Below are 15,215 nucleotides of genomic sequence, written 5' to 3' on the forward strand. Positions count from 1 at the left end.
AGAACATGTGACGTTTGGTTTTCTGTTCCTGTGTTAGTTTGCTGAAGATAATGGCTTCCAGCTCCATCCATGTCCCTGCAAAGGACGTGATCTCATTCCTTTTTTATGACTGCATAGTATTCTGTGGTGTATATGTACCACATTTTTCTTATTCAGCTCTTTTCTTTCTTTTCTTTTCTTTCCTTTTCTTCTCTTTGCTTTTTCTCCTTCCTTCCTTCCTTCCTTTGTTGTTGTCAATTTGACTTTTAAGTTTTTCATAAATTATAGTTTTATTTTTCCCTCTGTTTCCTCCATTAGCTTTATTTCCTTGCCCTCCTTCTTGGTTTGTTGTTATTTGTTTGTTCTTTATCTTCAATGTTGGAATATTTCCTCATATATCTTTGATTTCTTGGCTACCCATTTATTCTTAAGAGTAAGACCTTAAAAATTTCTGTGTAGATTACCATGTGTGGGTTCCTAGTGGATTGTACCACAGGATAATTAGCCAGGAGCCTCTGAAAAACTATGACTTCTGTCAGTATTTACCCATTATTCTCTTCCTTTGGTCACTATCTAGGGAAGAATCCTCTAATACCATGCCTGAGGGAATATGACATATATCTAGAAGTGATTTGGGGAGGGCATTGTGGGCATGAAGGGGAGTCTCTCATCATTCAGCCTGGACACTCTCACGTACTTCTTCAGCATTAAGTTTTGCCAGTCCTTCTCATCCTCCATTGTACCTGGTGCTCCAGAGCAAGGACTTGATCTATTTTAAATTATACAAAAACAAAAGACAAAACTACTGTCTTTTTCTGAGATGCCTGTTACAAAGTAAGTTTTGATAAAATATAATGGGATACATGATTATGAAAAACAATTAGCAAGAACCAGTATAAGAATGTAGACAGTTGTATTATGATTATGGATATGAATTATGTAAAACAACAGCAACGAACAGGGGCAAGGCTAAGAACAGGATCATAGATCTGATGGAACACTGTGGACTCTGGGCCTTGAGCAAGTGTCAGACTGAGACATGGAAAGTTTGGCTCTGCCGGATTGGTCAATAAAGACTCCTCAGTTCACTAAATTTGTTCCAGTTGGCGGTAGAAAGTGTTGAAATAGGAACCAAGGTGAAACCTGATTTCTCCTACAACACGTGGCCTTTGGGGTTTGTTGTCTCAATCACAACCCACCCGTGGTCATGAGAGTTGCCAAGATCTGTCATGAGCTAATTTTGTAATCAGTAAAATGTCAGCTGAAGTAATGAATTAACACTAGCAGGAGTCGGAACCAGAAATTGGAGAGTAAGACCAGTTTTATATGCTGACAGGTGGGAATTTATTGCTGGATGAGGCAAGGTGATCATCAATTATTCAATTAAATAATCAATCTAGTTCGTGTATCTTATTTCTAAGCTCTTAAGTACACAGCTCTCTCTTAAAACTTAATGGTGGCTACTGTAGGGTGATCTGGAACAACTGCTACAGGGGCTGCCCTTTAAATCTGATATTTGTTCTGAGTGACTTTATTCAACCGAGAATTTTTATTAGACCTTGACATTCAAGGCCATTTTAAAATCCATCTTTTACTTACTTGAGGTAAACATAATCTATTTTTCAAAATCTGCAAAACCTTGGGTTTCTGGGCTCTCTTCATTCCCTTTCATTTCTTATTTCAACCAGCTGATTCTTTACCAAATCAATTTTCTCTTTCTTGCAATACATTGCCAAACACAGCCAATGGTAAGCAATCCATACTATTATGGTACCATTTTCCCAAATTATTCCCCTAGAGCTATAAATATAATAAGCACATTATCTACATTTCAAGTTACAGGAGATGAAAACTATTCAATGTTTTGCCAGTATATAACCTGGATATTCATCTATCTTTCCTGCTATATCTCTTTGTTGCTGCCTCCAAGTAACTCAGCTATATATTTTATCCTATATATTATCTGTAGCGAGTGCTACATATTTCACTCTTTTTATTTTCCTATAGTAGTGTCACAAGTCAAGGTAGCAATTACCGCATAGATCATGATAGCACAGTCTATACTATGGCAGCTATTACATATTGAAAATATTGAAATTTCAGCAGTTTATCTCAGTAATGGTTTATATCTGACTCACATTTCAGATTGGAGCAGTTTGAACAGTTCTTTAGGCCAGATATCCAACTGATAATACAGGAATTTGGAATCCCATCATCATGTGTTCCGAAAATACTGAAATCCTTTACATCCAACTGTATTGATGAAAGAGAAAATGTACCAAAAGTTACTTAGGGGTCTTCAGAGGACAAGTGTACATGTAACATACAATAATTACACACACATTCTATTGACAAGTACTAGTCAAGTAACCTCCCTTGACTGCAGCCAGATTAGATATATGATTTAAATGTGTATACAAAAGGAAAGTAAAAACATTTTGGTGAACATACTACATAGGTTACACAGCCAATAAATTGTACTTGAGAGGAATATAATGGACTTGGAAATTTGTAATAGATGTGAGGAGGAATTTAATGGACTTGGAAGTTTGTAATAGATGTGAAAAATCATTTTTAAAATCTATAATTGGGGACTGGATAAATGGTTTATTGATCATTATGAGTCTCTTGAATTTCCTACTAGTTGAAAGACAGTAATTTCTTATAGATACAATTATTTGACAATTTAATTGCCTTTTCATCTTTAAATAAGTTTTATCTTTTACCTGATGTAACTTTTACAAATAAAGATTTCAATCACTTTTTGAGAAATATTGACATACTGTCAATTATATAACAATAGAGACACAACATTTTTTGATACACGGTTATTCTGATACATGCCGTAGACTTTAGATATTTCTAAAAATAGAATAGTGGTTTTGTTTTAAATCTATAAACAAAAAAATTGTTACTATAGTTAATAATTATTTATAAAAAGAACAAGATAAAAATATGTATATACATTATAAATATACCTATGCTATATGTATTACATTAGGTGAATATATAATGAAAATGCAAAAAGAAACTGTTCCAAGATTTGAACAATGACTGATTTAACATGGGAGATTAATGTTTTTCTTTATTAATTAGAAAATGTTTTGTAATACAGAAACACCCTGCTTCTAGGAAGAGGGAAATTAGGTCTTGCAGATGTAGTTAAATTATGTTATATTGAGATGGGCCCTAATACAATGACTGCTGTCCTTATAAGAATAGATAATTTGGACACACTTATGGACCCACACAGTGGGGGAAAGGCCTTGTAAAGATACAGGAAGATATTCAAGTGACACATTTTTAAGCCAAAGAGTGCCAGTAGTGCCTACACCCACCAGAACATGTAAGAGACAAGGGAGAATTCTTCCAAAAACCCTTCAGAGGGACCATGACCCTACTGACACCTTGAACTCAGCATTCGACTCCAGCCTCCAGAACTGTGAGAGGATACACGTATGCTTTTGTTTTAAGCCACCCACTTTATTGTGGAACTCTAAGAAACTAATATAATCTGTATCCGAAAATAAAATAACAAAGGCTGACAAAGAAGCAGCTAAGTATCCACCTAAAAAAGAGGAGGAAAAACTTCAAAGTTAGGCATCTGAGAAGATTAATAAAGCTGACAAATCTTTTATTGACTAATGAGGAGGGGGCAGAAAATGCCAAACAAATTATAATAGGAATAACAAGGGAGCACATAAATACAAGTAATATTACGATGAGATAATAAATAGTTTTATATTCCAAAATATTTTAAGAAAAATATTAGAAAATGCCTAGAAAAAAATAGAACTTACTAAAAATGACTCAAGCAAGGGAATACTCAAATAATCCTATATTCACAAAAGAAATTAAAGCAGTAGTCAAAGATCTGCCCACAAAGAAATCTCCATACACCAATCAGCTGGAAGAATAATTACAAACATAAACAAATGCAAAGATTAGAAAAACTATTAATGGTTTTCAATTTATTTTTGGAAACTCTTATATCCTCTTTTTTTCCCCCCAACTTTTATTTTAGGTGCAGGGGGTACATGCGCAGGCTTGTTACATGGGTAAATTATGTTTTGTGAGGGTTTGCTGTGCAGATTATTTCCTCACCCAGGTAATAAGCATAGGACCTGATGAGTAGTTTTTCCATCCTCACCCTCCTCCCACACTCCACTCTCGAGTAGACTCTGGCATCTATTGTTCTCTACTTTGTGTCCATGTGCATTCAGTTTTTAGCTTTTATTTCTAAGTGAGAATATGCAGTATTTGGTTTCCCGTTTCTGCATTAACTCACATAGGATAATGGCCTCCAGATCCATCAGTGTTGCTATGCTGAATATAGCACCCTACTGCCAATTCCTTCCTGGATTGTAGGGTTTCTGCTGAAAGGTTTCCTATTAGCCTGATGGAGTTCTCTACGTAGGTGATCCACCCTTATTTCTATCTGTCTTTCTTTAATATTTTTTCTTTCACATTGACCTTGGAGAATGTGATGATTATGTGTCTTGGGGATGGTCATCTTGTATTATCTCACTGGGATTCTCTGAATGTCTTGAATTTGAAGGTTGACCTGTGTAGTGAGGTTGGAGAAGTTTTCCTGGACAATATTCTTAAGTATGTTTTCCAAGTTGCTTGCCCTCTCTCCTCCTCTTTCAGGGATATCAATGTATCATATGTTTGGTCTCTTTACATAATCCAGTATTTCTCAGAGGTTTTGTTCATTTTTTAAAATTCTTTTTTTCATTATTTTTGTCTCACTGAGTTGATTCAAAGAGCTGTATTTGAGCTCTGAGATTCTTTCCTCAGCTTGGTCTATTCTGCTGTTGATACTTCTGATTGTATTATGAAATTCTTACAGTGAGTTTTTCAACTCCATAAAATCAGTTCAGTTCATAAATCATTACAGTGTTTTTTTATATATTTATAGTAACAAATAAAGTTTAGCATTACCAACAATATAGGCAAATATCTAACGAAATGGAATAGCAGGCCCCAAACAAATTGATTCATATTTTGATATTTAATATGAAAAGTTGGGCAACATACACCAAACAAGTGGTATTAAGAAAACTGAAGATCCGGCCGGGCGCGGTGGCTCAAGCCTGTAATCCCAGCACTTTGGGAGGCCGAGACGGGCGGATCACGAGGTCAGGAGATCGAGACCATCCTGGCGAACACGGTGAAACCCCGTCTCTACTAAAAAAATACAAAAAACTAGCCGGGCGAGGTGGCGGGCGCCTGTAGTCCCAGCTACACAGGAGGCTGAGGCAGGAGAATGGCGTAAACCCGGGAGGCGGAGCTTGCAGTGAGCTGAGATCCGGCCACTGCGCTCCAGCCCCGGCGACAGAGCGAGACTCCGTCTCAAAAAAAAAAAAAAAAAAAAAAAGAAAACTGAAGATCCATATCTGATTCTATATTTAAAAAATTCCTGTGGCTTGAAGACTGAAATCTAGAAGGCAAAACTGTAAAGATTTATAAAAATTAAATATAATAAAATAGATTTGTGATTTCAAAATAGGGAAAGTTTTCTTAAGCAACATAGAACAAATGCTAATATAAAAGAAAAATAATAATAAATTCAACTACATCAAAAGGAGAGATTTATGATCATCACTCATACCCTGAAGAAAGTGAAAAGACAAGATAACTAAACTAACATGACTGTTTGGCTTACGAAAGAATATTCAGATGCTCAAACCTCCAAAGAAAACACCATCAACATGCCTAATTTTTTATGGATATGAGAATTTAAAACACATCTGATAGGTTGGTAAAAATTTAAAAGTCCAATTATTAGCAAAATTCGCAAGCATGGGAATAAATACAAGAACACTAATAGTGGGAGTGTAAATTTTTATAAACACTCTGAAGAATAGATTGTCATTATTTAGTAAAGCTAAGGACGTACATATACTATAAACTAACAATTTAATTCCTGGATCTATATTGCACCTTCATACATGTATAGAATGCTTATAACAGCATTGTTTTTAGTCACTAAACGAAAACAGAAAAATGACCCACAAATCTATAAATAATAGAATAAATGCATTAGCTTTTACATTTTCATATAATAGAAAATTATATTGCAATAAAATAAATACATCATAATCACCTGTAGCACCTTGTGTCAATCTCACAAATATAACGTTGAATAAACAAAAACAAATAATAAAATCCTACATACGAGCAGTGTTATCCCATTCATATAAAGTTTTAAAATGGGCAAATTAAACTGTATAATTTGGAAATCCATATACATTTGTTAAAATTATGAAGAAAAATGAGAAAATAATTTTTGCAAGTTTTGGATAGCAGTTACATTAAAGATAGAAACATTTGGAGGGAACTTGGGGTACATCATAAATGCTAATCATATTCTCTTTCTTGCCTTGACTAGGGCAAAAATAGATATTAGTTTCATAGTTGTCTGTTTAAACTACATACATAAGTTTTGGTTACATTTTGATAGGTGCAATGTTTAAAAATGTAAAATTTTAAAAACTAAATAAAGATAAAAGTTTTTAAAATACTATGTTAATTAACAATCTAATTGCAAATGAACAAAGCAATCTAATTGCAAATGAGAATGGGAAAAAAGATTGACTTTTTTTTCCTTTGCTTTATTCAACTTTTCTTTGTTTTGCTTGATATTTTGTGTATAGGTGTTTATACTCTTCTTTCAAAGAACGAACTGTTCTAAAACAAATGTCAAGTTGATCTGTTTTTATAGGTTAGTGTTTCTTAAATTTTATTATACATGTGAGTCACCTGGGAATCTTGTTAAAATGCAGATTCTGACTCAGTAAATCTGGAGTGAGGCCTGCGATTCTAATGGGCTATCATGGAATGCACAGGGTGTTAGATTAGTCTAAGCACTACTCTTTGAGGAGTGGAGCTCTGAGCTACAGATTGGTTGGTAATAGCTTAATTAAAACCCAACTGGTAATCTGTAAATGGGATGACCATAGATTTTCATTCAGTTGGGACACAGTTGGAAGTGAAATACAGTTGTTATTAATAATTGTGCTTGGACACAAGGTATAAACCAGAATTTCCTGACAAACTTGGGATATCTGTTCTCCCTAGCTGTGAGTTACAGTGACTTTTTTTACACATTTTAAACTTTAGGACCAGACATTCTGGGAAACTGACCACCGTAAATCCTCCTGAGTAACACACCTAACATTGCCCCCAAAAAGAAACAACCTGAAACGCTTATCAAAGCGTTTGAGGTAGCAAATAAAGGTTTATATTTTGCAAAATGCACAGCAGGGAAAAAGTTATGCCCAGGTTGAAGTGGGTGTAAGTCTCCCATCTGCTGCTAGCTAGACAGTCTGGACCCCAGATTCTTCTTGCTCCTGAAATACTTGTAAGGCATGGTCTTATTACATTTCAATGATATCATCTTTACTTTTGGTATGAGATACTGCTTTGTTTTATCTCTTTTGCATTTTTAATTTTTTGAACTTAAAATAATGTTGCTCTTTTCTATCTACTGTTTCTTTTTTCTGATTTTAAAACTACTTACAAATCTACTTTTCAAAGCAAAACAAGAATTGTCTTTTTTTTTTTTTTTACAATTTTGATTTTTATTTTAGATTTGGAGGTACATGTGCAGATTTGTTACATGGGTATGTTGTGTGGGACTGAGGTTTGGGAGACAAATGATAACATCACCCTGTGCATAATATCCAATAGTTAGTTTTTCAACCTTTGACCCCCTCTAGTACTTCCTAGTGTTTATTGTTGCCATCTTTATGTAATGAGTACCCAATGTTTAGCTCCCACTTACAAGTGAGAACATGTGGTATTTGGTTTTCTGTTCCTGCATTAATTTGCTTAGGATAATGGGCTCCAGCTGCACCCATGTTGCTGCAATGAGCAGCATTTGATTCCCTTTTATGACTGCATAGTATCCCATGGTGTATTATGTACCACATTTTATTTATTGAATCCACTGTTGATGGGAACCTAGGTTAATTCCATGTCTACACTATTTTGAATAGTGCTGCAATGAACATACGTGTGCATGTGTCGTTTGGTAGAACAATTTCTTTTCTTTTGGATCTATACCTAGTAATGACATTGCTAGGTTGAATGGTAGTTTAAATTTCTTTGAGAAATCTCCAACATGCTTTTCACAGTAGCTGAACTAATTTAAATACGCACCAGTAATACATAAGTGTTCCCTTTTCTCCACAGCCTCACCAACATTTGTTCTTTTTTGGCTTTTTAATAATAGCCATTCTAATTGGTGTAATTGGTGAGAGATACTATCTCATTTTTTAAAATATGAATTTATCTGATGATTAGCGATGTTGACCATTTCTTCATATAGTTGTTGGCCACATGAATGTCTTCTTTTGAGAAGTATCTATTTATATCCTTTGCCCATTTCTAATGAGGATATTTGTGTTTTGGTTGTTCAATTGTTTAAGTTCCTTATAGAGTCTAGATATTAGACATTTGTTAGGTGCATAGTTTTGCAAATATTTTCTCCAAATCTGTAGGTTGCTTGCTTATTCTCTTGATAACTTCTTTCACTGTGCAGAAGTGCTTTTGTTTAATTAGGTGTCATTGGTCAATTTTTGTTTTTGTTGCAATTGCTTTTGAGGATTTAGTCATAAGTTCTTTCCCAAGGTTGGTATCCAAAATGGTGTTTCCTAGGTTTTCTTCTAGGATTCTTATGGTTTGAAATTTTATGTTTAATTATTTATTCCACCTTGAATTAATTTTTGCATATGGTGAAGGGCATGGGTCCAGTTTCATTTTTCTGCACATGGCTAACCAGCTATCCCAGCACCATTTTATTGAATAGAAGTTCCTTTCTCCATCGCATATTTTTGTCAACTTTGTTGAAGATTAGATAGCTGTAGAGGTGCGGCTTTATTTCTGCATTCTCTATTCTGTTCCATTGTTTTATCAGTATCATACTGTTTTGACTACTGTAACCTTAAGGTATAGTTTGTATTCACGTAATGTTGTGCCTCCAGCTTTGTTCTTTTTGCTTAGGACTCCTTTGGCTATTTGAGCTCTTTTTTGGTTCCATATGAATTTTAGAATGATTGTTTTTTCTAATTCTGTGAAAAATGTTATTGGTACTTTGATAGGAATAGCATTGAATCTGCAGATTACTTTGGGCAGTAAGGCCATTTTAACAACAGTAATTCTTCCAGTCCATAAGCATGGAATGTTTTTTCATTTGTTTTGTCTCTGATTTCTTTCAACAGTGTTTCATAATTCTTCCTGTAGAAATCTTTCACTTCCTTGATTAGCTGTATTCCTAGGTTTATTTTCATGTGTGTGACTATTGTGAATGAGACTGCATTCTTGAATTGGCTCTTGGCTTGAACATTATTGGTATAGAGAAATGCTATTGATTTTTGTACACTGATTTTGTATCCTGAAACTTTACCAAAGTCATTCATCAGCTTTAGGAGTCTTTGGGTGGAGTCTTTAGGCTTTTCTAGGTATAGAATCCTATCATTAGTGACGAGAGATAGTTTCATCCTTCATTTCCTATTTGAATGCCTTTTCTTTCTTTCTCTGGCCTGATTGCTCTGGCTAGGACTTCCAATTGTCTTTGTTTAAAAAATCTCAATATCTTTAGATTCCATAATAAATTCCTTTGCTTTTGTAAGTAAGTCATATTGTATTTTTGAAATGATTTTCATTTGAGGTTTTTTGTTTTACTATGTGGGAACAATTGGTGTTGATGTTATCAATTACTTGAATAATTTATTCATAAGATATCTTTGTTGAAAATGTAAATATTTAAAACAGTGACCCAAACCTCTAAGAGAAAAACACAAACCGTGACAAAAAAAAAACAGAAAAGAACACTTAAATAAAATAATAGAAGTAACATGCATGTAATCTGAAATTATACCAATGAAAACTAATGCATAATTTTCAATATATAGAGAATCCATTTATACATTTCAGAAAACTGACATTAGAAAATAAAAGGGGTTAGAATATGCCAGCCAGAATTAAAGTGAAAAAGCTAAAGATTCCTTTTGTCTCTTGAATCACAAGCTCTTATCTGCAAAATGTCACACTGAAAACTTCTGCCAGTATTAAACAGGATCTTGGTGAGCCTCATTGAATATCTCTATTCACACTCAAACAAAATGTTTTTAAGTAATGGAGATGAATATTATGGTTTTAAATCACAAAAAGTTAAAAATAATGAATCATATTCAGTACTGAAAACACCTTAAACTTGAAGTATGATTCTTTTCATTATGACATATGGTTTTCAGAAAAATAGCAGAAACTGACATTCTAGAAAAACAAAATGAGTGATTCACAGCCCAGCAAAATCTAATATCACTTCCAGGATATTAAATACTTCATGTGCCAAGTTAGTCATAGATTCTGGCCTTACTTCAAGAGGTACTATTGATATTCTTAGTTGTTTTGCTTTTTGTTTTTTGTGCGTGTGCATTTTTTTTTTAATTCTAATGAATCCATAAAAATTTATCCACATATGAAGAATTCATAATGAAACAAACTTATTGCAGCTGATTCATGATTCTTCATGGAATTGAAATAAAGACTTGGCTTTAGAGATCTTCCAGAACTCCCGACTAAAACAAAAATAAATTACTTCTAAATTATCTATATTATTTGCCTTCATAGTTGTGTGATGATTGCAGGATCTCGGGGCAGTCTCCTTGCAAATGCGTCTAGTCATGTTCTTGGATGCCTTTATTTATTAAATAATCTATTATACTCAATTTAACACACATCTCTCAAGTATGTGTACCTGGCTCTGTGATAATTGTGAAGGATTAACAAGACAACAAAATATAGTTGACTCTTCAACATGAGTTTGAACTGTGTGGATACACTTATGGTCAGATTTTGTTCAATAAAAGTTACACCTAGTGTGCCTATCTCTCCTGCCTCTTCTTCTACCTCTTCTACCTCTTCTTCCCCTGAGACAGCAAGACCAACCCCTCCTCTTTCTCCTCCTCCTCAGCCTACTCAATGTGAAGAGGATAAGAATAAAGAGATTTTGTGATAATCCTTTTCCACTTAATGAATAGTAAATATATTTCCTCTTTCTTATGATTTTCTTAACAACACTTCTTTTCTCTAGCCTACTTCACTGTGAGAATACAGTTATACTACACACAATACACTAAGTAAATATATGTTAATTGATGGTTTATATTATTGATCAGACTTCCAGTCAACAGTAGTCAATTAGTTAAGCCTGGGGGGAGTCAAAAGTTATACACAAATTTTCAACTGTGTGGGGTGTCAGTGCCCCTGACTCCTGAGTTGTTCAAGGTTCAACACTATGGTCTCAAGTAGCTCACACTCAGGTTGACAGATAGTAAAGTCCACATTACAACAGAATTTGGCAAGTGCCCTAAAATCAGAAGAAATGGGATTCTAGGAGAGAAGCAAAAGGAAGTTCAATTTCTGCTACATGTAGCTAAAATCACCTTCCCCCAAACGTACATACTTTAGATAAGTCATACCTTTCAGTCCAGAGGAAATAAGCATCTCTTCCATGCAAGGGGTTCTTAAATTTTGTTATTACTGTTATTTGTTTGCTTTCTTGCTTGCTTTTATCTTTTGGCCTAAAAGATAACACATCAATGTCACCATCTTCTACTAAATATCATCAACTGTTTCTCAACTTAAAGATACCTGCATCTTATTTATTCTCTTTTGAATATACATTTTGTTTCAAGATCCTCCTTTACTGGGTATATACACAAAGGATTATAAATCATGCTGCTATAAAGACACATGCATGCGTATGTTTATTGAGGCACTATTCACAATAGCAAAGACTTGGAATCAACCCAAATGTCCATCAATGATAGACTGGATTAAGAAAATGTGGTACATATGCACCATGGAATACTATGCAGTCATAAAAAAGGATGAATTCTTGTCCTTTGTAGGGACATGGATGAAGCTGGAAACCATCATTCTGAGTAAACTGTCGCAAGGACGGAAAACCAAACACCACATGTTCTCACTCATAGGTGGGAATTGAACAATGAGATCACTTGGACACAGGGTGGGGAACATCACACACCGGAGCCTGTCGTGGGGTTGTGGGAGGGGGGAGGTATAGCATTAGGAGATATACCTAATGTAAATGACGAGTTAACGGGTGCAACACATCAACATGGCACATGTATAAATATGTAACAAACCTGCATGTTGTACACATGTACCCTAGAACTTAAAGTATAATTTTAAAAAAATACAAAAAAAAAAATAAAAATAAATAAAATACTTTAAAGTTTTTGGAAAAAAAGATCCTCCTTAAAACATGATTAACAAAAGTAAACACAATACTACGTTAAAATATGAATAATATAATGCTATAAACACAGTTATAGATAATACTTTTTTCTGTAGTTAGGGTTGTAATGCTATACTCAACCAAATTTTTTCTTTGCAATTATTTGTTAGGTGTAGTAAGACCATGTAAGTCCAGTGAATTTTTGTTTGTTTGCTTGCTTTAAAAAATAATTATTTATTTCTATTAGATTATGGTGTATTTTAATCTGTTCAAATATTTTACAACTAAATTCTGACACCAAACATTAACTCTCCTATCAGATTTAGAGATTTCATTAAGGTTACTTCTATTTTCATTCAGACAATAATAAAAATGCCGATTCATATAAAGTTAAGTACAGGATCTTCTGGAATTCTGGGGTAGCATAAAATAAATGTCTCCAGAGAAATACTTACCAACTGTTTACTGTTGAAGAAACCACTCCAATTTAAGGCAGTGAATACTAAAGGGGTCCCTGAGACTCAAATTGAACTTTTTAAGACTCTCATCTTTTTAATTCTCTTACAGGTATTTTCATTTCATCTTTAGTACAAACCTGCGAGATAGATCTATTATTAAGCTATTTCACCAAAAAGGAAAATGAGATCCGCATAACTTGGCTAACTTGCATGGTCATGCAGTTGGTTGACGGACTAAGAGACTCAAAGGTGATCCATTGATTTTAATTCCCAGGAAACAATTATTCAGTCATTTATCATCCACCAGATTGTTCTATGACTATATGTCGGTGATGTTTGAAGAAATTTTAATATGGATTTTTCCAATCAATACTAACACTACACAACCTGAATGGCTAAAACTTTAAAAATTGGAAAAACCAAACACTAGCAAGAACATGGGGTCAGGGAAACTCTAATGCATGGTGTGGTGGAATGTAACATAGAATATTTTCCTTCACTTTGAAGAAGGGGCCTGGGATTTTACATTTGATACATAAAATCATGTATACTGGCTGGGTGCGGTGGCTCAAGCCTGTAATCCCAGCACTTTGGGAGGCCGAGACGGGCGGATCACGAGGTCAGGAAATCGAAACCATCCTGGCTAACACGGTGAAACCCCATCTCTACTAAAAATACAAAAAACTAGCGGGGCGAGGTGGCGGGCGCCTGTAGTCCCAGCTACTCGGGAGGCTGAGGCAGGAGAATGGCGTGAACCCGGGAAGCGGAGCTTGCAGTGAGCTGAGATCCGGCCACTGCACTCCAGCCTGGGCGGCAGAGCGAGACTCCGTCTCAAAAAAAAAAAAAAAATTTAATAATAAAATCATGTATACCAAATATTTTTACTGTAACCAAGGAGTTTCCTGCCTAGGAATTACTCAAGAAAATTGGAAAACAACGCACAAAAAAAAGTTTGTAATGAGAATATTCATGAAAGCTTTATTCTTTGTAATGAAAAACTGAAAATTGTCCAAGTGCCTACACAGAGAGCAATAAACTGTGGCGTATTCATACTGAAATATGACTCAGTAATAAAAAGGAAAGAGCTACTGATAAGCGAAAAACAAGGATGAATCTCATAAATATGCAGAGTGAAAGATGCTTTCCCAGAAGGTAATGTATAGTTTAAAAAAAAATTGCATTCCTCTATTTTATTGAGAAAAAGGAAGTTATACTCTATACCATAGTTTGCTATTAATAAATTCATACTGGCACCTAGCATGTGTTTTACTCTTTTCCAAGGACTACTCTGAAACAATCTAAGTAGCTGACATCAAGTTCTCACACATGTTTTACCTTTTTTTGAAAACTGAATTATTTCCCTGGATCCTAGTCACCTATCTCATTCTTCACGGTTTTCAGCCATTGCCAAACCGGATTCTAGCCATTCTTTCCTTCTGTGCTTGGGTATTTGGCGTGGAGGTCTCTGAGGTGGAGGTTCTGGCATTGAGATCTCTCTCGTTACTTCCTCAGCTCCATGGGTCTTAAACACCATCTTATCTTCCTTTAACAGTTTCAGTGAGACGAACTCCCTGCATGAACAGGACAAAAGCAAAACAGCAGTTAAGTTGTTCTGTTAACATTATACCATCTGTTGCAAGGAATGGAACTCTCTCTTCCTTGTTCCTCTTCCTGTTTTGAACCTAGTAAAAGTGTTCTTTTTATTGTTCCTAGCATATTTTCCAAGGCTCAGATTATTTTTTATTAGCCTTCTTGGCACTGTTACAGTTTCATGCAACTCTTAAATTTGTATTTATGTGTGAGCGCCTTCTTTTTTTTTCTTCTTTCTAAATGTATAATCATCAAAGAATCCCCCAAAGTCACAGAGCTTTCTTCAGATAATATCCGATTTTCTTCTCTTGAGACTTTTTTTTAATACAGACTCTAACAATGCAATTCCTCACTATTTCTCTACATTTTTTTTTCCTGAAAAACAAACAAAGACCAACTGTGATTGGAAACTTGAATGGGTATATGCAGTCAGAATTGGAGTGAACTATGATAAATAGAACACTTTCATAACTATACTTCCCACCACTACTCACCATTCAAACTAATGATGTGACATTTTCTCTCTCAAATGATAACATAGTCTGTTAGTTTTGTGATTTCTTGGTGAATTATTTCTTTCTCTGACAATAACTAGGGAATTTTCCACATAACAAGACAGGAGTTAACTATGTGTTCCTATGAAAATAGTCTATGGAGTGTTCCAAGAAAATAAATGCACACGATATTAACATAATTTAAACAACAAAAATAGAATAATGATGTTAAATTTCTGTTTTGTGTACCTGAAGGTCATAATTGTTCTAAATACTGTGTACCAGGGTCATGGTATTATTTTTCAATGACATGACATGTGTTGGATTATGTTCAGGATTAAATATTAACATTACAGAGATTGTGCAGAATTACATGAAACAGAAAGTTAAATAATGAACAAATAGGCAGTATAGGGCAAG

General features: G+C 34.5%; 1 long non-coding RNA gene across 1 annotated transcript in view; it reads right to left on the minus strand.

Annotated features, from left to right (window-relative positions):
- LOC126940856 (uncharacterized) overlaps window positions 1–14,374 on the minus strand; it is a 52,436-nt gene extending 38,062 nt beyond the window's left edge. Inside the window, exons 1-3 of the long non-coding RNA XR_007720941.1 lie at window positions 14,047–14,374; window positions 11,472–11,573; window positions 2,118–2,232 (exon numbers count right to left, since the gene is read on the minus strand). This is a non-coding gene — a long non-coding RNA (uncharacterized LOC126940856). The remainder of the gene's footprint in view (window positions 1–2,117; window positions 2,233–11,471; window positions 11,574–14,046) is intronic.
- Window positions 14,375–15,215: the final 841 nt, after the last annotated feature.

The sequence above is a fragment of the Macaca thibetana genome, chromosome 17, assembly GCF_024542745.1.
Source record: "Macaca thibetana thibetana isolate TM-01 chromosome 17, ASM2454274v1, whole genome shotgun sequence".
NCBI lineage: Eukaryota > Metazoa > Chordata > Mammalia > Primates > Cercopithecidae > Macaca > Macaca thibetana.